This window comes from Sus scrofa, chromosome 5 (genome assembly GCF_054392235.1).
Source record: "Sus scrofa isolate SSC_HxYL_T2T_F1_AM1 chromosome 5, Sscrofa_HxYL_maternal_Yorkshire_Landrace_v2.0, whole genome shotgun sequence".
In the NCBI taxonomy this organism is placed as follows: Eukaryota; Metazoa; Chordata; class Mammalia; order Artiodactyla; family Suidae; genus Sus; species Sus scrofa.
The window spans coordinates 53025366-53052944 of record NC_139387.1 but is presented as its reverse complement, the minus strand read 5'-3'; the positions used below and the strand labels follow the sequence as shown (position 1 = coordinate 53052944).

General features: G+C 42.9%; 1 protein-coding gene across 50 annotated transcripts in view; it reads left to right on the top strand.

The window, feature by feature from the left end:
• Window positions 1-16045: 16045 nt before the first annotated feature.
• The window catches only part of PPFIBP1 (PPFIA binding protein 1), a 191503-nt gene continuing 179969 nt past the window's right edge, over window positions 16046-27579 (top strand). For all 50 annotated transcript variants that reach the window (XM_084956484.1, XM_084956483.1, XM_021092149.2 and 47 more), the window contains exon 1: window positions 16046-16246. The gene's annotated coding sequence lies outside the window, so the exon portion shown is untranslated. The remainder of the gene's footprint in view (window positions 16247-27579) is intronic.

Sequence of the window (27579 nt, the reverse complement as noted above, 5' to 3'; positions counted from 1 at the left end):
CTGCTGATTGTCCTTGATGAGATCCAGGCCTTTCCAAACAATAACTGATGTGATATTCTAACTGCACTGCACAGTTAATGTTCCTGTGTATGGATACAGAAATAATTTGTTTCTCATTTCCATATTTTCTGCCATGATATACGATCTCTGATGCAATAGGGAGAAAGAGAAAAATCTTTCTGACTTTTTGCTGTTTGTGGTGATGGTTTGTTTGTTTCCTTTTTTGGCTGCACCCACGGCATATAGAAGTTCCCAGGCCAGGGATAGAATCTGAGCCACAGCTGCAACCTACCACAGCTGCAGCAACACCAGATACTTAACCCACTGTGCCACGGCAAGAACTCCTGTTTGTTTTTTACTTGTTCTTGGCTGTACCTGTGGTATGCAGAAGTTCCTGGGATAGGAATAGAACCTGTGACACAGCAGGAACCAGAGCCACAGCAGTGACAAGGCTGACTCCCCAAGCCCCTGAGCTACCAGGGAACTCTCATGTGGCTTTTTAAAATGATACAGATCCCTTCCAAAAGTGAGTGTTGTTTTCTTCTCATTTGAAATGTGCATTTCTGGAGTTCCTGTTGTGGCTCAGAGGGTAACAAACCCAACTAATATCCATGAGGATGCAGGTTTGAACCCTGGCCTCGCTCAGTGGGTTAAGGATCCAGGGTTGCCACAAGCTACAGTGTAGGCCGCAGATGCGGCTCAGATCTGGTGTTGGCTCTGGTTGTGTTGTAGGCCTGCAGCTGCAGCTCCAATTCATCCCCTAGCCTGGGAACTTTTGTATGTGGCAGATGCTGCTGCAGAAAAAAGGAAAACAAAACAAAACAAAACCATTCATTCCTACCTCTCAGATTGAGGAAATCTCTCCAGGAAATGGGAGGGGAGAATTTTCATGTGGTTCCTGAGATCGTCACAGAATCTGACAAGCAAGGTTTCATGTGCTTATGTGAAAGGTGTTGAGGAAAAGAGAGTAATGGACACTCTGACTCTAGCATTGTAAGCACACCAACCCAAAGCAACCTCCTTTGATGGCTTTGCAGAAAAGGCTACACTCAGTTTTAGAGGAGATAAACTTCAGCAAAATGCCATCCTCTATAGTAAAGAACACAAATGCACATAGTAATAATATTAATAACAACAGTAACAATTATTATTAACTAATACTATAACAACTCATATAGTAATATAAAAACAAGAAAACAACAGCCATATTGTTTGTGGTTTCTATGTTCCATGCACTATGTTCAGCACTTTGTATGCATTTGATTACTCAATCCTCACAATTACCTTATTTTTCTTGTCATGGCTGCACCTACTGCATGTAGAAGTTCCTGGGCTAGTGGCTGAATTGGAGCCACAGCTATAGGCCTATACCACAGCCACAGCACCACTGGATCGGAGCCACATGTGTGACCTGTGACGTACCGCCTGCCACATTGCTCCTCTCTGGCATCGTCTCTACCACTGATCACTACTCCTAGGAGCCATATTGATGCAAAGGTCATTGGCATAGTCTTGGATTGGCCAATGGCCCACTCCTGACCTAGTCTTCTGTGAACCACAGATACTGGGCTGCTCCAAGAACTACAAACATTTCTGCTTCCTCCACTGTCTTCGCCCCACATTGAACCCCCATCGGGAAGCCAAAACAAGGCTAAAGTCTGATACCTTTCTAGTAGTCAGGGGGACCTTTCTCACTTTCTGGGCATGAAGCCCACACTGCCTGTCTCAATCTGGAAATTTGTGTTCCTTTTAGCTTCTGACTGGTGAGTGAACTTGCCAGCAGGCTCAAAATTCAGATTTGGTCCCATGACTTTTTATTCCTTTGGAAGAGATTTTGCTACACGTGATTGGTAAATAAGCAAAGCAAATGGTTGTGTTACTTTACTACCCCATTCTAATCCTGTCAATTGTCTTTTTACTGGCCTTTACAGAAATTCTCTTCTATGCAGGAACTACTCTAGGCTCATGTATTGCTAGTCTTATCTGTCTTTTTAATCTCCTTTCATTCAATGGTTTTTTCAACTTTGTTTTTCATGCCACTGACATTTTTGAAGAGTAAGCGGATTATTTCACATTAGGGCCTCAGTTTGAGTTTGATGTTTGCTCATGATTAGATTCAGATTTATGCATTTTAAGCCAGAATATTACCTAAGTGATGTTGTATTCTTCTCAGAACATCACAACTGGAGGCATTAAAAGTTCATCTGGTCCTCATTGGTGATGTTTATTTTAATCAGCTAGTTAAGATGCTGTCTGGTTTCCCCAGCAACATATGAATTTTTTAATAAGGAAAATGTCTTTTAAAAAATAACTAATTGTGGAAGTTTCCTGGTAGTGTAGTGGTTAGGACTAGGTGCTTTCACTGCTGTGGCCCAGGTTCAATCCCTGGTCTGGGAACTGAGATCCCACATCAAGCCACTGCATGCCCTCGGCCAAAAAATAAATAAATAAATATAATAACAAATTGTAAAAGATGATATTTTAATACCTGGAAACTGAATTTAATAAAAAATTGTATGTCAATTCTCATTTGTACAAAGGACACTTTATTACTCCATTAATAACTGAATGTGAGAGATAGGATGGGACTTTTTTCTTGGAATTTATCAAGTTTAATTTTTCAAATGTAACCACTGTTATCTTCGAAAACAAATCTTAAATGATAAAATTTATTTCTAAGCACACCATTTAACTATGCAGAAGGGATTATTTTTTAAATGATACAAACATGGGTAAAAATGTTGCTTTCACCAACTTATAATTACTGTGAATTTAACTCTATAAAAATAATATTACTATGCCATCTAAAAGACTACATTGATAAACTGCATATACTTTCAAATTAATAAAGCAATTTATACAGAAAATAATATATATATGTAATTCACTTATAATATTACTGTGTAATAGTTACCAAAAATGTTTTGAGAAATGTGGCTTAAGGAAGCTTCAAACTAAATAAAAGATTAGTCTCTTCAGTACAACATTTCTTTCACCACTGAGAGAGAACCCAAGTATTCTGTGAATATATTCTGTGATCATTATACAACTACAGATGTGATAAATTCATTTGAGTAATAAAAAAAATGTATTACAACGTAAGAACACACCAGGATGGAACTTTTTTATTGTCTTTTTTTTTTTTTTTTTAGGGCCACCCTTGTGGCATATGGAAGTTCCCAGGCTAGGGGTGGAATCAGAGCTGCAGCTTCTGGCCTACACCACAGTCACAGCAACACAGGATCTGAGCAACATCCTCAACTTACACCACAGCTTGGGGGCAATGCCAGATACTTAACCCACCGAGTGAGTTTAGGAATTGAACCGAAACCTCCTGGATACTAATCGTGTTCTAAACCCACTGAGCCACAACGGGAATTCCCAGGACCTTTTTTTTTTTTTTTTTTTTTTTAAGATATTATCTTTTTATTTATTTACTTATTTCTTATTTTTTTGGCCACCCCACAGCATGTGGAGTTCCGGGACCAGCGATCAGATCCGAGCCATGACTGTGGCAACCCTGGATCCTTTAACCTGCTGTGCTGCAGAGATGCCGCAGATGCCAGTGCACCACAGCGGGAACTCATGTTGCAGAGAAGAAACTAAGGTCTGGAGAGGTGGAGTAACTTGCCCAGTGTTGGTATCAGAGCCACCAAGAAGACCAGAGTACACTCTGTCTCTGATCGGCCACCCTTCCCACTCTACCACACCTGCCCAGCGAAACACAACCAAGCCTTTCCCTGCCTGCCCAGCTGTTACAAGTTATCTAAGTGCCGTTGTATTCTTCTTCTTGAAACATCACATCTAGAGGCATGCCTTTCCTTTGAAAGAAGAAATCAGGTGCCTCTCCTCCTGGCTGCTCTGTATTATAATTCTCGTGGGTCTTCAGTTCAGACTCTAGCTCTGTTCACGTTAGAATACTATCCACATCCAAACTGGAAATGGTTTCCTGTATTATCATTTAAATGAGTTACCTTATTCCCCGCTTATCTCTCACCGCTCACTGCTTACTGCCTGGAGCCAGCAAAAGAATGAGATAAAGAAGACTACACTCTGGTGTGTTGGATGCCCTCCACAGAGATGCCTTTGTATAACTTGTGAGCAAAAGAGTAATTTTTTTTTTTTTCTGGCTAAAATCAGAGTCAACAGTTCTATTTTGAAATCTACAGTCTCTAATTGTAGAGAAGGACTGTCTTTTCTGGCAGCCGTGTCTGCATGTGCAGGTTGTAAAAGGCAGTACGGGTCCAGCAGTGGATTCAGTGCCAGGAGAGCTGAGGTTTGGACCCAGTGCTATCATGATACTAATGTATTTCCTGCATTGCTATTTTACCTTGTGATTGCAAGTGCTGACCTTTCTGTGCCTCCACTTTTCCTGCTGGCGGTAAGAAGCACCACTCTTACATATGTATACAAGTACAAATATGTATACAATTACAAATATGTATACAGGTATTTGTGAAGACAACTAGAGCAGAGTGAAGGGAATGAATCTTAGTGGCTCTTCTCCTTACTGGTTGTTAATGGGACTCTCATGAAGCCCTAACCATACCTCAGAATGTAAGAGAATTGGGAGACAGGACCTTTAAAGAGGTGGTTAAGTTAAAATGACCATTAAAGACCAGGTGAACACACAGAAGGCATCATCTGCAAGCCAAGGAGAGAGGCTTCAGAAGAAACCAATCCTGGAATTTCCCACTGTGGCTCAGCAGGTTAAGAACCTCACTAGTATCCATGAGGATTCAGGCTCCATCCCTGGCCTCACTCAGTGGGTTAAGGATCCAGTGTTGCCATGAGCTTTGGTGTAGGTTGCAGATGCAGCTTGGATTCCAGTTGCTGTGGCTATGGTGTAGGCTGGCAGCTGCAGCTCCGTTTCGACCCCAAGCCTGGGAACTTCCATATGCCATGGGCGTAGGCCTAAAAAGCAAAAAGAAAGAAATGAAATGAAATGAAATCAATCCTGCCCATACCTGGGATATCTAGATTCCAGAACTGGTAAGATGATAAATTTCTGTTGCCCAAGGCACCTAGAAACTCTATTATGGCAGCCCTAGCAAACTAATGCTGGGACTTTGGGAAAGTTACTTTACCTTTCTAGGCAGGAGAAACTATTTGTGGAGCCCAAGGCACAATGAAAATGTAAGGCTCCTTGTTAAATATTATTAAGAATTTCAAGATGGTAACCACAGACATTAAACCAAGCGTGGGGCCCTTTAAGCGCAGGCCCTGGCCATCAAACCTATCTCCCACCCATTAGGTCAGTTCTGATTCTCAACTTCAGCTTCCCCACCTGGAAAGTTGTGATCATAACTGTGCTTCCTTTGAGGTTTGCTGAGAAGATGAAATCCGATTCTAGGACTAAGGTCTCAGAGAGCGTGGAAGGGGGACCAAGAAAGATGTTCAAAATTTAACATGAAATATCTTGCCTGGGTTGAGTCCCAGGATCACCAGAATAGTTTGTTTGCTATCTCTATGTATGGCCAATGAGCCAGTAGTCAGGGGGAGGGGAGAGGGGACGAGCATATCTTAGAGAGGAGGGACTCGGTTGGGGTCAACAGTGCATGTTATTGGATAATTTGCTTATTTATAGTCTTCAGGTCTCTGCTGCAGGGCATGATGTTTCTTTCTCTTCTTCCCTCTCTGCTCCCTGCTCAGGAGGAAACATGCTCCCCTAAAAGTGGCATTCGGACCCCACCCCCGCCTGAGCTTCCATGTTGCTGCCTGCCTTTCTGACAAAAGTGTTATTATTTCCACACATATGACTCTTTTATTCTATAAATAAATAAAGCTTTAGAAGGCAACTGAACACAACTCTGATGTCTAAAATAGGACAAGACAGGAGCTCCCGCTGTGTTGCAGTGGGTTAAGAATCCCGAGTTGTCTCTGCAACGGCTCAGGCCACTGCTGAAGTATGGGTTGGCCCCCTGGCCCAGCGCAGTGGGTTAAGGATCTGGCATTGCTGCAGCTGTAGCATAGGCTGCAGCTGTGCCCCAGATTTTACCCCTGGCCTGGGAGCTTCCATATTCTGTGAGTATGGCCAAAAAAGGAAAAATAGGACAGGACAAATAAAGCTGATCCTTATAAGTTTAATCCTCATTAGTAGGAAAAGAAAGGGGATTTTGAGTGGCATTTTGGAAGGGGGCAAATATTTTCTTTGACATGTTTATTACTTTCTGAAAGCCATTGGTTTGAATGGATTAGAATGAAATTCTCAACACTAATAATTTTTCAAACAATAATATCGTATGGAAATAATCTGGGACATAAGACAAAGTTTTTAATCTTCTGAAGTATTTCAGCAGCATTCAATTTTTTGGTAATATAACTCTTCCTAAGGTTGGGTTGAATCTAGGCTCCAGTTTTCTTCCTTCTTAACATGATACTGGCATCACTGATTCATAATCAGTGATGAACAATATCCGTTGATTGCCCTTTGGATAGCAAAGCTTAGAACCTTGCAAATGAATCCTACAAGAGAGCAGCACCCGGGAGCTCCTGTCATGGCTCAGTGGAAACAAATCGGACTGGTATCGATGAGGATGCAGATTTGATCCCTGGCCTTGCTCAGCGAGTTAAGGATCCAGTGTTGCCATGAGCTGTGGTATGGGTCACAGATGTGGCTCAGATCTGGCGTTGCTGTGGCTGTGGTGTAAGCCAGCAGCTGCAGCTCCAGTTTGACCCCTAGCCTGGGAACCTCCATATGCCGCGGGTACAGCCCTAAAAAAAAGAAAGCAGCATGTGTTCTTGGACCAGTGGTCACGCTCACAAATGTCCTCAATAAAAGTAAACTGGGGCTGATTGAGAGAAATTTTTATTTCAGTGAAACAAGATGGTAGTAAGAGATATCCTGACTTTGTTCTCATTATAATTAGAATAAATATAAACTCCTTCAAAGACCCTAAGTGATCTGGCTGCTGTTGTAAGAGGTGGCAGAAAGATAAAACAATATTCAAGCTCCTTTTCCTTTGGCCTTCGTTCATTGCCCCTCTAATCATAGGCTGCTCATTCTAGCTGCCTGGAGAAGGAATGAGGTAGAACAGGGTCATGTAATTAATATAATTATATTTAATTAATATGTAATGATAATTACACAGTGAAAACAAATACATTCTGAAATTCCCACGGTGTGTGGCAAAATATACCACCAAGACAGATAGAGGCTGGTCCAGAGTGATGTTGCAGAGAAACATGATTTAGAGACAAATTCCATCTTGATCACCAGATCACATCTTCAGAATTTTACCTCATTTCAGAATCAAAACACTTCACTTTGTCCCTATTTATTGCAGGGAAGGTAAAATGCTCTCCCATTATAATAAATTCTCATTTGAAGTCACATATTAATTAGGTTCTTTCAAGTGGTAAGACATGGGAGAGTGTTCAGGCTACCTCTGGTGATGCGGATTTAGTGTGAGTACAGGAGGAATGAAGGAAGTGAAGGAAACCCCTGGACCATCAAGCTCGCACGTGGTGAAGGTTTCAACAGGAACTCTGCATGTCTATCATTCTTGTCCCTTAGCTTTTCTCTTAGCACAGACTCTAATGCCAAACTAGGTTGAGTCATGCTACTTCCTCACAGAAGAACTTGGGCAAACTAGGTGAACTCTCTGTGGCTTAGTTTCCACATCTATGAAATGGAAATAGACCTCACAGGGTTGATGTTAATATATTTAAAGCCCTTAAAATAGTACCGAGCACACAGAAATTGGTGTTTCCTATTATCATTATCATTTTTACTATTGTTGTTGTATTTCTGATGACTTCTTCAGCTACTGTCCACTACCCTCACAGTGTCTCCTGCATCGTTGTTCTGATTACTACCTTTTCTTTTTCTTTGGCCACACCCATGGCATATGGAAGTTCCCGGGCCAAGGATCAAATCTGAGGTGTAGCTGCAACCTAGACCACAGCTTCGGCAATGCCAGACACTTAACCCACTGCACCAGGCCAGGGATGGAACTTGCACCTCAGTAGCGACCAGAACTGCTGGAGAGACAATGCCAGATCCTTAACCTGTTGTGCTACAGTGGGAATTCCTCACACTACCTTTTCTATGTGTGACTCTTGGCATCCATCCCTTTCTGCTTTTTGCTTTACTTGACTTACTGACTTTTCTTCTGATCTCCTTTTCTATACTTCATGCTTCTACTTACTTCTGCTTCTGTTTATTTGCCTTCATTCCATAGGCCCCTCCACTTTTTTTCTGCTCTCCTCTATTGTCTAGTTTTCTGCATGTCTCACATTTTTTTTTTTTTTTAAAGACTTTTTTTTTTTTTTTTTTTGTCTTTTGTCTTTTTGGTTGTTGTTGTTGTTATTGTTGCTATTTCTTGGGCCGCTCCCGCGGCATATGGAGGTTCCCAGGCTAGGGGTTGAATCGGAGCTGTAGCCACCGGCCTACGCCAGAGCCACAGCAACGCGGGATCCGAGCCGCGTCTGCAACCTACACCACAGCTCACGGCAACGCCGGATCGTTAACCCACTGAGCAAGGGCAGGGACCGAACCCGCAACCTCATGGTTCCTAGTCGGATTCGTTAACCACTGCGCCACGACGGGAACTCCTGCATGTCTCACATTTAGTGTTCTGAGAAAGGATGTGATAGGGCCACTTAGTGACTATTCAGGATGGAGCTCTGCTGAGGAGTTCCTGTGTCTGCTTGTCTAGGCTGCTGCCAAGTTTACACTTTTCTGTTGTGACTGAGGTGGGAGTCCATGGTCCAGTCCATACTGTTCAAGGTGGAAGGGTCTCTGGATGCCAACCGAGAGTGCCGTGTATACGGAACCATTTTAGACTCTGCCGGAAGGAGGGTAGCAGGATCCGGTCTGTCCTGGCTCCACCCAAGGCCCTCTCTCTTTAGCACTATTGCCATCCCACCTATAGATGAAGAAACTGAAACTCAAAAACGTCGTGATCCTAGGTCTTATAACTCCGAGTACATGAACTGCTTTATTTAATTGTACCGAAGGAGAGGTGCTATTTCTTACGCTTCCTTTTATTCAGGAATGGGTGATGATCTTTTGCGGAAATGGCATCTTGTCATGTCAGAGGTAGTTCTACAGCTGTTGCATTTTATCTAATTCAGAATTCAAGCCATGTAGGGTCAAATGGAAATTATCTAAGGTGAAGTAAGAGGAAAGAGGTTTGAAGCACTTAAAAGACAAATGTACAAAAATAATAGTTGTACTTTCTCTTTTGTTCCTTAATACCTTGGCTAGTTTAACAAACCACAGTACTAATTATCTGGCAATTCCGATGTTACACAGTCAGCATCCGTTAGTAGAAAGGCTCTTCTGGAGATAGAATCTGAAAGAACAAGAGAAAGTAGGAGAAAAACTTTTTTTTTCTTTTTTTTTTTTTGTAGGATTTGGGAAATAAGATGCTGTAGCCAAAAGATTAGTTTGTCAGCAACTTGTTTCAACTTGCAAGAAAGTTCCTTTAATGAAAACATTTATTTAAAATGGTTGGCCCTTGGAGTTCCCGCTGTGGCGCAGTGGAAACGAATCCAACTAAGAACCATGAGGTTGCAGATTTGATCCCTGACCTTGCTCAGTGGATTAAGGATCCTGTGTTGCCATGATTTGTGGTGTAGGTCGCAGACGCGGCTTGGATCTGACATTGCTGTGGCTGTGGTGTATGCTGGCGGCAACAGCTCCAATTAGACCCCTAGCCTGGGAAGCTCCATATCCCACGGGTGCGGCCCTATAAAGACAAAAGATAAATAATAGAATTAAAATAAAATAAAATAAAATAGTTGGCCCATCCTCATCTTACAATTATTTTACCTAGAACTCATTCCTTAGTCCTTGAGGACAGAGGTTTCTGGATTGAAGGCTGACATGCCATTTTAAAATGTAAATTCCAGTTAAGTAGAAGAATTCTAGTTAAGGATTAGAAGAGACAATAAAGCGACAGTAAAGTAATGATTGCCCAGGTGAAAAGTTGAGTGAGTAGGAATTAATGGATCACTTGGAGGCTTGGACTCATGTGGAGGGGTTCAGAGATGGGGGTGCATCACAATGTCAAGCTGGATGCATTTTAATTAGTCATTTGCAAAATGAGCCTGACTTAATATTGTGGCAGGTGAAAATCAAGATGGTAGTTACTGGTTATGAGTAATGTGCTGTTGTTGGTTGAGCATGTTCCCAGGACCTCTAAAGGGGTCTGTGCAAAGTACATGTTGGTGGGAAGAAATGGTAGTGACCTGTCACTCTAGGAAAGGCCTGACAGCCTGCGGAAAGGCTTGGCCTGCTTAGGAAGAATGCTATGCACATCATTTGCCTGGAATGGAAAATAAGAATCACTGCTGTGTATTGAAAAGGCTGTCTCTCCATTCTGTTGACCTCTTTCAGAGTACACACAACCAAAAAAAAAAGATCATTCTGATGGAGTTCCGCCTGAACTTCTAAAGACATAGCCCACAGCAGGTGAGCAGTCTTAAGCAAAAGGCTGCATTCATTCATTTTGGTGAATTTTTATTGAATGTCTATAGGACAACATATGGTTCTAAATTCCATAAAGGACTTGAGATGAAGCAAATTGGCATTCTGCCCTCCAGGTGAAAGGCACTTAGGGTCTGTGAGAGCCATAAGTCATACATAAAATAAGAGTGTAATTGTTCTATGTCATAAGAAAAAGGAAAATACGCTTACTGATGACACATTGTCAGGCAACACGCGTGCTCTGGTGTCTTACATATGACATCAGGTCATCACAACAACCCTGGGAGGTGGGTTTTAGTAGATATGGGCACAAATCTTCCTTAAGTAAGAAACATTGTTAGAGAATATGAGAGCAAAGTCATTCACTTATGGAGTGTGCAAGTGTGAAGCAGAGTGAATGATAAATTCAAAGGTAGGTTGGGGGCCAGGATGTAAGGATCTTTGGATGCCAGACAGGAGTTTGGGCTTTGCTCCTCAGCAAAGGGGAGATGTTCCTGCTTTGAAAGTAGCCAAGGAGGAGTTCCCATCATGGCTCAGAGGAAATGAATCTGACTAGTATCCATGAAGACTCGGGTTCCATCCCTGGCCTCAATCAGTGGGTTAAGGATCCTGCATTGCCGGGAACTGTGGTGTAGTTCACAGAGGCAGCTTGGATCTGGCGTTGCTGTGGCTGTGGTGTAGGCCAGCAGCTGGAGCTGATTCCACCCCTAGCCTGGGAATCTCCATATGCCGTGGGTGCATAAAAAGACAAAAAAAAAAAAAAAAAAAAGGAAAAGAAAAGAAAGTAGTCAAGGAGTTCCCCTCGTGGCTAGTTCCTCCCCCAGACTAGCATCCTTGAGGACACAGGTTCAATCCCTGGCCTTGATCAGGGGGTTAAGGATACAGTGTTGCCAGGAGCTGTGGTGTAGGTCGCAGATGTGGCTTGGCTCTGGCATTGCTGTGGCTGTGGCGTAGGCCAGCACCTACAGCTCTGATTTGACCCCTAGCATCCATATACCACGGGTGCAGCCCTAAAAAAACACGAAAGTAGTCAAGAGTGATCAGGACTGTGCTTTGGAAAGTCACAGGTGGAAGCCAGTAAAGACCAGACAGCAAAGGACGTGACCTTGATGAACTGGGTGAGCCTCTCTGTATATGCATTTAAACAAAGTAAAGGATGTGTCCTCCTGCCTGCAAAGGCTTGGGAGTGGGAGGAACAACAACAGCAACAAGCTCAGCCTGCTCTCTGTTACTCCAGAGCACAGAGCTGAAAGAGAGCAGATTGTAGACAATCCGTGCTTTGGATAGATAAAGAAAAAATGGCTTGCAATCAGAGGCCTTGGTTGCCCTCCCAGTTCTGGGGGTAGTGGAGCAATTTGCTTATATAAACAGGCTGAGCCTTTGATTCCTTATATTAAAATGGGGCTAATGATGCTCACCTTACAGGATAGGTGTGAGGATTAAATGAGATATGAGAGAGGTCTTTGAGGGACCAGTCAGAAAAGCAGGATCTGGGGAACCAGGAGAAGGAACTTCAGAGGTTGGCTGTTCTCATGGCTCCTGTGCCCCTTGTTGCCAGATAAATTTAGGCTAGGGCTAGAAGTCTACTTGTCAGAACTACTATAGAAAGGGCTTTGGCATCCCGTAGATGGTGGCCTCAGATGATCTTTAGGGTCCATCTCAAGTTCTGCTGTTATTCTCTGCAGATGTCCGCCCCCTCCACCCCGCCGCCCCCTCCCATTTCCCAGTGTCCTCATCTCCACCCCATAAGGATATTATCTGGCAAAACTCAGAGGTACCAAAGGTCAGGCTAATCATAGGAATAACTAGGCAGAAAAATAAGTATTTAGACCTTCAGAGTTAATTAGTGTTGAAACCACAGGAGTTGCAAATGGACTTTTCCATGAAGTCAGCTAAGATCCAGGGTAGTGGGTAAACTCTGGGTGCCTGCTCATCAGCCATTTTATTTTGTTTTCTCAATATCCTAATTCTTTGGGGGGTTCCCCACGATATCTGGAGGCCAGTGGTTTCAATATATGTGTTGAAGTGTTAGATCCTCTGTAAAATGAAGAATGAAACCTATGTGTAGAGCAGATGAGGCTGTAACTCTGCTTAAGGGGAGAGGGGAAGGAGGGGTGGGGAGAAGAAGGCTGAAATCTCACATCATTTGGGTTCCTTCCTCACTCACTCTGGAACCTCTGATTGGAACACTATTGCTCCAGCCCTGGCCTGTTTTCAGTTTTCCTCTTGTCTTTTGTTTCCAGGACTCAGATGGCAGCTGTTATCACTCCAGCTGCAAAGGGGATGGGAGGCGACTTCCTGTTATTCTATCCTGCCATCCCTGTGGGGGTAGGACATTCCCTCCCCCACCTCCTGCCCGAGGGTTGGAGAATGTGAGCCCTGGCAGGCTTCCTAAGACTGGGGCTGAAAGAATCACTGGTAGCCACCCAGTCACCATTGGAGGGCCTTTGGGAGAGCAAGGCAGAACATAGACAAGTGTGTCCCTGACTTAGGGAGAGGGAAAGATGCATGGCCAAGAAGCAAGTTAAATGGTGGGCACAGAAAATACCTGAGGGGTTAAGAGTTGTTGCATGAATGGTGTGAGAGTAGGAAGAGGGGAGGACTGTGGCCTGAGCATTGAGATTGATGAGGAGGGGGGTTAGTTGGGGGAGGGGGGGAAGAGGGGGGATTGGGGAGGGAGGTGGAGGAGGAGAGAGAGAGAGAGGGAAGGAGAGAGAGAGAGAAGCAGGGAGAGAGAGGCTATGAGAATGTTTGGGGTTTGTGGGCATTTAAAGAGTGAAAGGGGGTTAGAGGTGATCTGCTATTCCATTTTCTGTCCTATATTTTGTTTTTTATTGTTTGTTTGTTTGTTTTTGGCTACATGCACAGCATGCAGAAGTTTCTAGGCCAGGGATCGAAACTGTAGCACAGCAGTGGCCCAAACCACAGCAGTAAAAACATCAGATCCTTAACTACTTGGCCACTAGGAAACCCCGTTTTTTTTTTTGTTTTTTTTTTCTTTTTTGCCACACCCACAGCATATGGAAATTCCCAAGCTAGGAATTGAATCTAAGCTGCAGCTGCAGCAACACTGGATCCTTTCACCCAATGCACCAGACTGTGGATTGAACCCACACCTCTGCAGTGATCTGAGCCACAACAGTCAGATTCTTAACCCAGTGCAACACCGTGGGAGCTCCCTACCCCCTGTTTTTTTATTGAGTGTTTTCCTTGAATTGAATATATGGAATATAAGGAGGTATTAGGCATGGAGCATCCTCTTCAGAGTTTGGCAAGACAGGAAAGTTATATAACTAAATATATATAACCATATGTTTACACATCTGTACAATCCCACCAATAACCTTTGATGTATTATCAGTCCCATTTTATAAAAGGGGTAATTAGGTTTCTGATGGATATTTTAATGACTTGGTCCAAGTTGCACATCAAGTAAATAGCAGAACTGGACAATGGACCCCTTTTTCTGTCCACTGTAGGGCACAGCAAGGTCAGGGACTTTAATTAACTAGTCTTTGGGAAAAGGGTGGGACTCAATACACAGAAGCAGGGAGTCAAAAAGTACAAACTTCTAGGAGTTCCCTGGTGGCCTAGCAGTTAAGGACCAGGTGCTGTTACCGCTCTGGCTCAGGTTCAATACTTGGCCCAGGAACTTCCACATGCTGCTGGGGCAGCCAAAATAGTAGGTATAAACTTTCAGTTATAAAATAAATCAGTCCCTGGGATGTAATGCACAACATAATGACTACAGTTAATGATACCGTATTACATCTTGGAAAGTTGCTAAGAGGGTAGATCTTAAAGGTTCTCAAAAACAAAACAAAAAAACTGCCACAGAACTCACACAGACGAGTGGGGATTCCAGGCCAAGAGGTGAGATGCAAGCAAGAATCTGAGAGTAGACCAGTTTGACTGCAGTAGTTTCTCCCAGGAGTGAAGTGGGAGATAAGGTGGGAAAGGTACACAGAGGCCAAGATCAGGGAGTTTTAAATGTCCCACTAGGAATGGCAGAGAAGGGGAGGGGGCCCTGATTTAGAGGGGAAGATGTTGATAGTAAAACCAAACACTGTTTTAGAAAATGCCTTTCAAAGTGGTGCATAGAAAGACTTAGAGTTGGAGGGAAATGGATTCAGAAATACAAGTCAGGAGCTTGGAATTTGTGTAGGTTTGACAAACAGCATCATGGTAAAAGAGCAGGTCTGTGAGCATTATCTGGGTCTTCAGATTTTTTTTTTTTTTTTTTTTTTTTTTAGCATGATAGTGTTGGAGTGAGTGTAGACTGTGGGCAATCACTACTTTAAAGAGAATAAATAGCTTCAGAGTCAAATGAACCTGGGTTTCAACCCCAGTCCTGGGTGTTCTGGAGCAATTTACTTACCTAAGCTTGCTGAGCCTTGGATTCCTTTAGGTTAAAATGAGGCTAATGACACTCACTTTACAGGATGGATGTGAAGATTGAAGTGAGACACAATGGTGGACTCTCTGCCTCCCTTCTACAATTTTTGGCAGGATGGTGAAATGTATGACGTGTCATCCATCAAAAAAACAAACAATAAAATCCAACAGGAAACCAATAATTCATTCATTGTAATTCCAGAAGATGATGGATAATATATCTATATATCATGTAAAGAGGGCCACTTTTCACCATTTAGTCCTGCCTTGCAAGCAGTTATTAGGCAAACTGAAAGACCCATTTCCTGGGAATCTTTCTGTTTTGTTGGCCGGGAGTATTATACTGCCTGATAGCTGTCAGCGTAAACGTTAGTTAATTCTTAATTGATTCCTCAGCCACTGCAATTGGTTCCATTCAACAGTAATTATTCTCCTGTGGCTTGCTGAACTCAATTGTGAGGTTCCCCCACCCCCATCCCCCTTCAATTGTGCATGGAAACAGCAGCCTTAAGATCTTTAAAAAGGTAAATAGTAATTGTTCTTCAGAGGTTCAATTTTATTTGCCTGGAAGCTCGTGTGCTGGGTTTCCATCGCTAAAAGCAAAAGCCGCCGCATGGTGGATAACACCCCCGGTTAACAACCCAGAGCTGGGTCGCGGTTTCTAGGATTCTCCTTCACATCTTCCCGAAGTGCTTTTGAAGTTCTAAATTTCCCGTCTAAGGGAACGCCCAGCCGTCCCAAGATAAAAGGGTTAGCAGAGGGAGCTGGCGTTTTCCTTTATTTGCCTGACTTCAAGCTAGCCATTTTCTGCTCCACGCGCCGCCGGACTCGGACTTGCCCGTGACACAGAGGCGACTGTTTTTCCTTCAAAAGGGGGCTTGGGTGGGTTAGTTTCGTTTCCGACCTGGGAGAGGGTAAATGCGCCAAGAAAAGTTTAAAACGCCACCCGCAAGGATCTTCCTCGTACCATTATTCTCCCTCCCTTAGAGATAGCAGGAAAGGCAGCATTTTTTTTCCATCAACACCCACTTCCAGCCCTTGCCGGGCTCAGCGAGGAATGTGTAAAATTAGTGGGCTCCTCTGACTGACAGCCCGCGGGCCCAATCAGCGCGAGCGGGGGCGCGCCAACGCCCCCCCGGCGTCCTCTCTTTGGCTAATTTCTGCGGGGAGGGAGGCGGGCGGGCGGGCGCGAGGGAGGGGAGGTACCTGGAACTGGGAGTGATGTCAGCTCCCAGCTCGGTGCCTGCCCGGATTCCTGACATGGTGTAGGGCCGAGAGGGTGGGGAAGGCGGGAGCCGGCCGGGAGAGGACTCGGAGTGGCCAGACTGCCGTGGGGGCAGAGGGCCGGCGCTTTGAACTCCGAGCGAAGGTGAACCAGAACTTTTGCAACTCGTGCGGGCGGCTCTCCTCCCCCAGGTAAGGGCGTTTGTCCTCTCTTGGGGACCGGCAAGCAGTGGCACCGTTGTGTGGTTGTAGCTGCTCCTCCTTTTCCCCACTCGATTTCCTTTTCCAGCTCACTCCTCTCTCCCAGCTCACTCCTCTCTCCCAGTGGGAACCCACACTTTTTGCGGGGTGCGGTAGGGCTTAACAACTGGGGCTCTCAACTAGTTTGTATGGGAAAAATACCTCCGGAATTCGACATGTAAAATCTTGACTGTGTCCTTAAACCCCCCACACCCTAGTCTTCTAATAATACTTGAGAACCCCGATCAGAGGAGTGGTGTGTGTGTGTGTGTGTGTGTGTGTGTGTGTGTGTGTGTGTGTGTAGGGGTGTTCTTTTAAAATGTCACTAAAAGTTTATGAAATATGGACTCAAACATTATGCTCTTTGAGAGAGGAGAAAAGTTTTGTATTTTTTTGGTTCTCCTGTGGCCTATTATGCGTTGCTTTAAATGAAAGACTGTCATTGTTATGTTTATATATTCTTACATAATAACATAAAAAATCCTTTTCCATAGTCAAGATTTGAGGAATTCATTTGGGGTGTGGGAAATTCATTGAGCCTGTGGGAAAACCGGTCTCTTGGGGGCACACTTCAACGCCAACTCGTTTTCATTCTTACATTTTAGCGGAGAATCCCATGGCTTGCCAACTTTGTGATCTGGAGGGGTTAGGAAGGCTGCCGAGAACCTTTGGATCTGTCTTCTGTGGATTGCTTGAGAGAAAGATGAGGGCTGGTAGTTGTTTTCATGGATCCTTTTTAGAGAAGGGAGTTTTTACAGGGAAATGTGGCAGAAGGCGTGGCATACAAACTCTTAATTATAGGAACATGAATTTTCCAACATGTGGGACCAAAACAAATCCTTCCTTTCAATAAGAAGTGCAGAGAGCAATAGATGAAGAACCTGATTGAGTGTCTAAGTTTGGTATTTAGGGAAAGCAATGGCCTGTCGAGAGCTAAAGGGTATTTTGACAAGTGGAAGTGTAGAATTCTGATTTTTGCTTATTTGTGGTTTCAAACCCTTTCTATTTCTTGCTTGGAGATTTTGTGTGCCCAGGTCCTACAGTTGTTTTCTGGTGAAAAAAATTAACTCCATAAACTGATTCAGGATCCTCACTCATCATCGCTGAAGGCTCTTTCTTTTGGAGAAGGAAAGAGAGTGTCTGCGCTGAGACTCCTGAGTCAGGTTTCCCTTTGCTTTTACCAGAGTTCCTCAGCAGTGAGGAGCCTTCTGTTGCCAGGTTGGGAGGAAACTGTGGACTTCACTGTGAATCAAAAGCTGCACCTCAGGTGCCTGAACCAAAGGGCATTTCCCCGACAGGAGGAAAGAAAGAAGCCACCAAATTGCACCTGATAACCCAAGTTGGCAAGTGTGGAGATGCAAGACTTCATACATGAGGTTCTCTGTCTTTCTAACCAGGTGACAGTTAAGTTTCAGGGCAAGAAAGAAGTGTGTTTTTTTTTTTTGTTTTGTTTTGTTTTTGCTGTTGTTTATAAAACACCTGGATCTGTATTGTTGTTCTCGAAAATTTAATTAGCACAAGGTGGATAGAGATCAGGCTTTTTGCAAAGGGAAGGTGTGCTTGACTGGAAAGGCCAGAACATTTTCATTTCGATGTGTGTTTTGGACTAAGAAACAGAAATTGTCTCATGTCTCTGAAATAACGGTGACCAAATCGTTTCTATTTATATTCTGTAGGAAGGACATAAATCATGCTGTGTTTTCCAATGTACTTTTTCAGCAGGAAAGAGCAAGAGGTGAGGTAGAATTTTTGTGGGCTGGTGAGAGTTCACTGGAGCCTAAAACCAGTCAGGTAGTATCTCAAGGATGTTATCCTGATGAGCCAAGTTCAAATTTATTTATACTCCTTTTCAAGAAACGAGTCCTGGCTTAGGGACTTGAATATATCAAAGTTTTACATTTCATTCACACTTTTGAATAGTAACAGTAATTTTATATACTTGGTTTAACCAGTATTTTTCTTGCTCCCTCTGTGTGTAGAAGGAAGATGTGATATATAGTAAAACACAGTTCTTTCAAAGGAGAAAGTTTGAGGGAGTTCGCTGGTGGTCTGGTGGTTAGCACTTGATGTTTTCACTGCTGTGGCGTGGGATCAATCCCTGGTCTGGGAACTGAGATGCCATATCAAGCCACTGCGTGCCATAGCCAAAAGAAGGGACAAAACTAGAACAATGTTTGAGTTATTGAGAAAGGTAGGATCAGGTTTTGGTTAAATTCTTTGACCAGCAGCTATCATAGTTGCGATAGTTATTTAAAATAGGAGAATCTGGCCTTTATGGACAGATGTTGACTTGACATTCAGTGCACAGTGTAGTTACAGATTAATAGTGCCTAATTTCAAGGGCATTGTAGGCATTTTTTGGAAACAAGTTCAGTAAAGGAGAGTTCATTAACTGTTTATATAGTCTTTTTGTCACTCACAGTAGCAGCCTGAGATAAATCAGAATAAGATCATTTTTTTCTCCTCAGTTACTGACTAGCTGACTTCTTTTTAAAACCTGTCTTTCATGTTCATGACATATTTGTATTTTGTAATTAATTTAGATTATGTTAGGAATTTTTACTTTAAAAGTAACTTTGAAGTCTTCATCTCCCATTTTAAAAAATTCCTGCATTCAAAATAGCACATCTTTCAAACTGTTACCTGAACGAAGACCTTGTTCATCATTCTGTCTTTGCAGAGATATTATTACATAGTTTTGACCTGACCTGACATGAATTACTTTTTCCAAACAATGAATGAATGATTGAATGAATATATGAATATCCATTCATATTTTGGGCCTGTGTCTTGATTCTTTACTAAAGAAATGTTCCTTCACAGTTGAAACCTGGGCAAGAGATATAGCATAATGGTGGCTTTTTGTTAATTCCCAGAGATCTCCCTAGAAAGTCACATTAGCTTTGAAAGTTAAAAAAAAAAAAAAAAAAAAAAAAATCCTAATTGAGCAGCCTATTGTGAAATCTTTTAAGGAGGCATGATTTTATTATTATTATTTTTTAATCTTGGTGAAACAGATGGGTGTAAGGATAAGATTCAAAGCTGTTAAGGTTAGTGACACGAGGTGTTGTTTGGGGACAAAGGGAACAAAGTGTCTGTCCTCTGGCCAGCATTTCCCTTCCGCTAAAGGTTGATAATTTCACAATTAAACCAGTCATCAAACTGCCCCCAAATCGACACTATCCAAAAACTGCTCTGGGCTTATACACTTCCTTGCCTCTCTGGTGTATTATGTCAAATTCATCACAGTGCATGTCAGAACCATTTTTCTAGCCAATAGTCTACAGCTTTTGTCACTTATATCACCACCACAAAGACTGATGCTTTATTAAGTGGAGTTCATGGATTGAAAAAACAAAACGAAATCGAGCCAACCCACCCTGGAAAATACAAAGACTCATCTTTCACACTCTCTTTTAAATATAGTAATTATTGATGCCAGTTTGGCATTAGTTGATAATGTTTCAAAAAGCCAAGTGAGTGTTTCTTTTACTTCAATAGTTTTTCCCACTTTGAAGGATCTAAAACACGAAACAACTGGATTTTAGATGAAAAAGTGGGCCCTTCCAGCAGTTTTAAGTCTGTACACTTATTAGGCAGTTATCAGAGGAGAAGAGGGTTGGAGTGAAACCTGGACCAGTCTGTTCCCCTTGAAGAGCTTCTGTTTCTGAAATGTGGGTTTGGACTCTGAGTGATCCAGGTGGGTGTGTTGTCACATTTGTGACTGAACTTTGGTTGCATGTCTGCCTAGAACTTGGTATGACTCACATTTTGACTGGCCCACATTCACATCCTTGTTTGTGTTGGCAAATGTAATGCGTTCAGAATAGAAAGATCTCGTGGCTGTTTCTGTCCCATAGTGCACCCAAAAATGCCCATGACTGAAGGAATTGTACAGACTCAGACTCCATTAACTCGCAGTCATTCTGGTAAAGGCTCATGTCTCAAATATGGACTGTGGAGGAGGAAGGTCAAGAACCATGACCTTGGGGGCTGGCTGGTGATTTTACGGACACCCTTTGAACTCCAGAGTGAGGCAAGGTATTTTCACCTCTCCTTTAACTTAGAGAAACTAAGCATTTGATAAAAAAACAGATGCACGTTCAAGAGAGAAGATGCGCTGATTCCTAGTCTTGTGTGGTGGTTAACAAGGAAAAGTTAGTGTTACCTGGCGAGAGAGGGACTAAAGGTACTGTTTTTAGGGGGCAAGTCCATTCATAAGTGGCCAGATTCTTTCGGCAAGGGAGGTAGTTCTTGGGAAGGAGTAGGTAGGCCCATGGGGAACTGTGTTAACTCGTCCATGCTCCGAATGTAAGTTTGAACCATATCACTGAATATGCCTGTGTCATCTTATATTTCTGCACCTGGGACATAGCTCACAGAAGTCCTTGGGCTGGCTTTTTAATCACCCTTCTCTCTCTCTCCATATATAATATTTTGCATACATGTAATCTCATCATCACAGGATGGTATGAGGTTTTTATAGGGATAGTTTATTGAATTTACATTATTTGAAAGACAGTAATAAGGCTAAAATTCCATGGCCTACTTTCTTAACATAATAACTCGACAGCGTGGCTGCAGTTGCGTAAATAATGTCACTGCAACCATTATCTTGTTCTAAAGATGCCACTTCTCATAACAACGCGTGGTGGAGGATTTTGTTTGAATTGGAATTTGAACACGCTCTACTTTTTCTTATGAATGATGGAAGAGTCAAATGAACCTATAGGTTCTCATTTCAATTAACTCTGGGAAATGAGTGAGTGGGAGGAAGGGAAACGGTGAGGACACAGAGGAGAAACACTGATTGAACCTGTGAGTCTGCCAGGATGATTTGTGTGAAGTCACCTGGGTCTCGGTGTTTTTCCTCTGGATCAGCTGCTTGGATGCTTTTATAAAACTTTCACATTCTTCCGGCTTCCACCCCCAGCAGTGGGTGACTGCACAACCAAGAGGGCTTCGGAACACAGATTTAAGTTTCTTTGCGTTTTTCTCCTCAGGGTACCTTGAGTCTGTAGGATGTCTTGCACTCTACAGCCCCCTGGGGGGCAGACATAGCTAGATGCTCACTCATAGCCATCCTGCCCTCCTTTTTCCACAGCTGAACCATTTTAATTTGTCATGATGGCCAGTTTAAGAAGGGGGTGGGGCTTGATTTCCCAGAATCCCTTGCAGCTGGGCTGTGTCTGAGTGACATAGTCCAAGCCAATGAGATGCACAGTAGCTGGAGGGGCTCGACCACGTGTTCTTTTAAGCGGTGGCTTCTGACAGCACCCCTGTGAGGCCTGTCGCTGTTGGTACTTTTTCTCTCTGGACCATGGGTGCTGTTTTCTACATGGAGAAGCCATCTTGTCACCAAACTCAAGAACCTTGAGGGGAAAGGAGGTTGGGAAGCTGATGGCATTCTGGAACAACTTTTCCAAATATGGTCTGCCCACCTCTTGACTTCTTGTGAGAAAAATCTGTGTACGGTTCCACCGCAGAAGTTGAGTCTTGAACCAAATGACTCTTTTCTCTCAGAATTAGGAGGCAGCACTCTATTTGACAAAAAAGAGGTCAGGCTTTGGAGCCCTATAGAACTTTAACTTGAATCTTGGCTTTGCTATTTATTGGAGTCTAATCTTGACAAGTAATTTAACTTCTTCAAATCTCAGTTTTCCTTTCTGTAAAATGCTGGTACTGATGTTTGTCGCATAGAATTTTTGTCCGTATTAGAAATAATTAGAGGAGTTCCTGGTGGCCCAGCAGGTTAGGGATCCTGGATTGTCACTGCTGTGGCTCAGGTCACTGCTGTGACACGGTTCAATCCTTGGCCTGGGAACTTCCTGCATGCCATGGGTGTGGCCAAAGAAACAGAAATTTTTAATAGAAATAATAATGTCACATTTGGTACATAAGTTTTCAAAAATGTTGGCCGCTATTACTGAAGTAGTGAGGAGCCTGAAGAAGGGGAGGCAAGTAATTCAACTTCTAGTAGGTTCTCAGTAAATGCACAATGGCTGAATGGTAGATTAGCTTTATGGCTGCAACCATTTGCCTCCATCTACTTAAAATTCATTCCAAAGCCCACCTCTTATCCTCAGTCCCACCTGCCTACACCAGAATACTTGGAGCTCCTCTGTTCTCCAACTTTGGTTGAAAAAGCTAAGAATGTTCTTATGCCAGTTTTGTTACCTATAAGTGCAGAGATGAAGGGGGTGGGCTCCAGAGTCAGACAAATGTAGATTGGAATCTCTTGTCCTTATGAGCTGTGTGATTTGGTCTTCTGTGAAATGGGAATAATTGGGTGGAGTGTAAGTATTACGTATAATATATATGAAGTATTAGCAGCTGTTTTCATGGCATACAATGAACACTGGATTAATGTTGCATATCGTTACTGTTTCATTGAGCATTTGTTAAGCAATTCTTGGCCTTGGGACAGGTCCTCTTGGAAATATAGGACAAATAAAACATCATCTTTACCCTTAAGAATTGTCATATACAGGAAATGGGGCCCAAAGGACATGGCCCTCCTTATACATAGCCATAATGAAAAACAGATTTAGAATACTATTTAGCTGTCAAAAAGTTGGGGAGGGGGAAATGCACTGGTTTAAACAGATGTCAGTGATAGACACTTTAAGAAAAAAAGCAAGCAAGCCCATATGTATAGTTGATATTTGTTAATGCATGAAAAATTGCTAAATGGGGTGCTTTGTAGGGGATGGGATGAGGTTGGCTGGGAAGATGTACAAGGACAGGTCTGAGAAATGGCCCCTGGTCCCACCGCCAGGCCGTTGGTGAACAGGGAGAGCAGTTTCAGCACAGCAGAGATGGAGTCTGGAGTGCAGAAAACTGAGGAATACAGGGGAGGTTTGAACCGCTAGCCTAGCCTTTCAGGGCACTGAAGAGGAGAGATGTGCTCTGTTCACGTGGGTTAGAGGAAGGTTCTGGCAGAGAGGGTGATATGAAAGCAGCAAAAGAGAGGGGGGAAGGGGTGCAGAGTCTGGGGAGAAGCTCAGGGATAGATTGAAATCAGGTGGGGAGTGCAAGTTAGCTTTGAAATTCATAAGAATGCTTCTTCAGATGGAATGGAGGAAAGGATGGGGAAATTGGGAAAAAATGCGATTGGAAGAGATAAGAGTTGAGTAAGTTCACTGCAGGCAGTCTGCATTTTTTTTTTTTTTTTTTTTTTTTAGGCAGTGAGAGGAAATTCATAGACAAAAAACTCAGGCTCCTGAGAGCCTGGCTCTTGGGATTATTGGGACAGAGGAAAAATTTGAAAGAATGACAGAAGTCTCTCATCTAAACAATGCAAACTGACACATTTGCCAGGATGTGTCTCCAGGCAGGAAATTAATTTATCGAGGTGGAAAGTAGTGGCGCAAACAAGAAGCGGGGAATGAAATGAGACAAAGGAAACCTTGACTGTATTTGAAGGAGGAATTTTGAGACACCAGACTGGAGGGTTCACAGAACAACTTCCCAGGGGAAACCTGAGTGCTCGAAGTGACGAGAAACAGCCTGGTTCTGGATCCACAGCCTGGGTTTGGTTAACACCAAACCACCAGAAGGCCAGGAAATACTCTGTAGGAGGGAGTCCAGCAGAGAGGCCTCTGTGTTACATGCTGCTTCTGGTAAGGTCTTCTTTAATGTTCATTTTAATTGTTTCTAGGAAGAGTTTTGACTGGAAGACATTGGGTTGTAGTGTTGCAGCAGATTTGTTGTTGTAGTGACATGAGTGGGATGGCAAAAGGGCCGAAGCAATCTAATGATGAAAAGTATGGTACTAAAAATCAGCACCTCTCCCATCAACCTGTAGGTGGGTCTTTTGGGGACTGCTTTGAACGACGTCAGTAAAAACATGCCCAAGTGTGAGCAGTATATTTAGATGGGTGTAACATTTTTGAGTTCCAGTGGTTCTCAGTGGGGCCCGCTTCATATTTGCAGAGCCCAGTGTAAGATGAAAATGTGTGGCCCCTTGTTCAAGAATCAGGAAAAAGTGCTATTAATGGGACCAGCATAAAAAGCTTTTCTTTTTCTTCTGTAGTCTCTCTCTTCACTGTTTATTTCCTTTTTAATGTTATTTTAAGTGAAGGAACACTAAAAAGGAAAACCATCAGCATGAATTTTATTGTTCATTATGTTACACAGTGCCAATGTTAAATGCAAATATAAGAGCATTTAAAAGGTGTGCAGAGTTCTTCAAATCTCACACTTTATAGTGTTTTGTAGTTTGTAAATCCATTTGTATATTCTTCTTACTACAACTGAGGAAACATTGCACAGAACTAACTCACTGCCCTTATTTCATGTCTCGATTTGCCCAGTCTCTCAATCTTTGGCTTACAGAAGGGAGGACTGAAAGGAGAAAGAACTATGGATTGCTCTGTCTTTCCTTCTCCTTCTGTGCCGTCATCTTCAGCATAAGCTGTTGGTTAACACAGGAGAGGAACAGGAGTAAGAGAGGATATGAACAGATTCCTTGGTTGTTTGTATTTCTTAGAAAGACACGGCCTTGTTTCTGCATGTACAGCAAATTCTGGTTTGAATGGAAAGCATGGCTTCTTGCAGCTGTTAGTACTCCCTCACCTGCTTACTCAGTTGTATTTGTAACATACTTACCTTGAACTTGATTAGAGTCTTGCCGAATTCCATGCATTGTGAGTCCTGCCAAAATTCTGTACTTATGGAGCATTGCAAGCACTCTGTATGAACAGGGCAGCAAGGAATGGTGGCCACACATATTAAACAGATCTCCTCTGCTCACAGGCATGCTCCATTGTGCCTGTCAGACCTTATTTACAAAATACAAGTTCAAAGTTAACATTATTAGGAATCTTGAGGGTAACAACAGAGCATTAAACCAGGTGTGGGCCTTTTCAAAGCATGGGATTCTGTGAGTGACTTAGAGGTTACAAGTCCATAAAGATGGCCCTGGTTCTTGGAAGTCAAAGAGGTCACTCTTAAGCCTGAGCTAGCCTCTGACCTTGAAGTCTCCACTTCATTATCAGTGTTTACAGTGGGTCAGCAGAAATGATTACAGAATTGTAAATCAACTATACTTCGATATGACTTTAAAAAATGGAAAAAAAAAAAAAGCAAAAAAAAACCACCTAAATTCATTTTGGAGTTCCCTTTGTGGCTCAGCGGTTGACGAACCAGACTAGGACCCATGAGGATGCAGGTTCGATCCCTGGCCCGGCTCAGTGGGTTAAGGATCTGGCAGCGCTATGAGCTGTGGTGTAGGCCGGCAGCTGTAGCTCCAATTTGACCCCTAGCCTGGGAACTTACACACGTGCGGCCCTTAAAAAAACAAAAAAATGAAAAATAAAAGCTATAAATATAAATACTTGCAAAACTATAATACTAAAAAGTAGGGAATAATACAGATGTCTAACAATAAGATAATATTAAGTTTATTATGTTGTATCTCCAAATAATAATGGAAAGTAGATAGAGGAAAAGCATTTATGATAAATGAAGTAAGAAAGCAAAGGGCAAAAAAAAAGTTTACAAGGGGTCAAGTTTGTGTCTGGTATCCTAGAGACTCCCACTCCTGGCCCTCAGCCCTGTCATTTTTGCCTTTCAAGTATTTTTTGAATCACTCTTCATTCCCTCTACCAGTGTTTTGGTTTCCATCCCATTCATCTCTGATACAGACCATGCAGTTAGTCTCTTCCCTGTATTTTGCATCTCATCATCAGACAAATCTTCCCAATAAACCGTTGGTACAAGATCACCCTGCCTGGTCCTTTCTTTGGCCTCCTGTGGGCTCTGGCTCATAGCAGCATTCTCATCGTGGTGGGTTTGAGATGGAGACAGCCTGTAGATGGGTTTGGTTTGAGTCTACACAGTATTTTAGGCAATTTACACCAGTCCTTACATTTTGGGAGACGTCAGGTATTGAAATTCCAATTTAACGAAGAGAACATCTGGCTGCTTTGTGCTCGTTTCCTTGGGCTATGTTGGTAGGACCTGTAGACATGGGGGAGGGAGACTGACTCTGTTCTGGCAAACCCTGCACTTTCCTAGATCTAGAGCAAGTAATTGCCTATTGTTCTCAGGGAATGCTCTGAAGCTATTGGAATACTGATCTTTTAGACTGAGAAATTCTCCAACTTCATAATGTAAGGTGGGTGTGTGCCTTGTAGCAGCCCTTGTGTTTGTTTTTAACCTACAGTTGATTTATTGAAATTTATTTTTTTGTCTTTTTGTCTTTTTAGGGCTGCACCCGTAGCATCTAGGCTAGAGGTCTAATTGGAGCTGTAGCTGCCGGTCTGCACCACAGCCACAGCATTGCCAGATCCTTGACCCAATGAGTGAGGCCAGGGATTGAACCCGCAACCTCATGGTTCCTAGTCGGATTCGTTTCCACTGCACCATGACGGGAACTCCAATTTATTAAAATTTAATAAATTAAATTTTATTGACTTAATTAATTTAAAAAATTACATTTGATTTATAATGTTGTGCCAATTTCTGCTGTCCAGCAAAGTGACCCAGTCATACATATCTATCATTCCCTTTCTTCTATTATTTTCGATCATGGTTTGTCCCAAGAGACTGGATATATCCCTTTGCTGTACAATAGGACTTCATCACTTATCCATTCCAGATGAATTTTGTTTTAATTTAATTCTTTTAAAGCCCTTAGTTGCTTTTTTAGGAGAAATGGTTCCTAGGTCTCACCTGGTCAGTGTCACCACTCTGTCACTGTGATGTCAATGTGTCCCTTGTGACCTCATCTGTTTTCCAAGCTCATCTGCTCCCCTGTGCTCAGACCTGGGCTCTGCACCCCTAGGGTCCTTTAAGTCGGCTCAACCTTTCTGCTTTGCCTACTGCTTGTCTCTGCTAAAATCCCCTTCTTTCCTCCAGAATCCCTTAAAGCAGTTCAGCAGGAGACCCTTGTGGAGATCCTCAGTCTGAGCTTAGCCAGCAGACTCTGCTGGAAGTAGGTAATTAAATTTTTAGAGTTTTAAATACTAAAGTACCAAGTGGTTGGCAAGTTCACGGTTGTTTTTGAAGGTTCCTTCCAGCCTCATGATTTTGAGATGCCGTGATTCTTCCAATGTCTGTGCCTGTAAGTTATGATGAATTTGGGATCTAGTTCTTTGAACTTGTACTTTGTGGTAGGAACTTGACTTACGCTATCTCAGCTAGTTATGAGGGCGGCACTGGCATTATCTCCATTTTCTAGATAAGGAAACAGAGTTTTCCTCCAAACAGATGCTCCGAATGGCTTATCTCTGGTTATATCTTATTTCTTCAAGTAACTCATATACTTGTTAAAGGCCATG